Source organism: Octodon degus, unplaced genomic scaffold (assembly GCF_000260255.1).
Source record: "Octodon degus isolate 3935 unplaced genomic scaffold, OctDeg1.0 scaffold00046, whole genome shotgun sequence".
Taxonomy (NCBI): domain Eukaryota; kingdom Metazoa; phylum Chordata; class Mammalia; order Rodentia; family Octodontidae; genus Octodon; species Octodon degus.
Window position 1 is genome coordinate 7,433,633 of NW_004524622.1, and position 597 is coordinate 7,434,229.

Genomic DNA, 597 nt, shown 5'->3' on the forward strand with positions numbered 1-597 from the left:
CAAAACAAAACAAAACAAAACAAAACAAAAAAATCAGATGGATTCCGGGGTGTGGAAGTCATGTTCCTCTCTGCAGTCTCCCTTGCCAAGAGCAAGTCAAAAACCCTTTTGGTGACAATGATGAGCCAGGCCAGGACAGGTATTACCTTCAATGCCAGGAGAGGCTGACCCCAGGAGAAGCTAACTCTTTTGCATTATGATCCAATTGTGGGACAAAAAAAGTGCCGTTCGTGGAACAGAAAAAAGCACTCTTTCTAAACAATGGATTGAAAATGAATTTGATTTATAAATGAGAAGACTGAGGGCGGGATTCTGATTCAGAAACCTCACAGCCTATAATAAAAGAAGAGGAAAGGCTTGACATCAACTGCCTCCTGTGATTTGAAGGCCACTGTGAACGGGAAAAGTGTGGTGAAAGAAAGTCCTTTGTTTTGGGACAAATATCATAGTATCACATTTATTTATCTTTCTGGATTTTTTTTTTTTTTTTTTTTGTTCCTCAAATGTCTTCAGGGCACTTTTGGCCAGCTGGAGAGGTGTGAGGTTCGAACTCCAGCAACCTGAGGCTGACAGCTTTGTGGAAGCAGCCACTTAAAG

General features: G+C 41.4%; 1 pseudogene; it reads left to right on the plus strand.

Moving 5' to 3' along the window:
• Positions 1-60: 60 nt before the first annotated feature.
• LOC101586902 lies at positions 61-293 on the plus strand (annotated as a pseudogene).
• Positions 294-597: the final 304 nt, after the last annotated feature.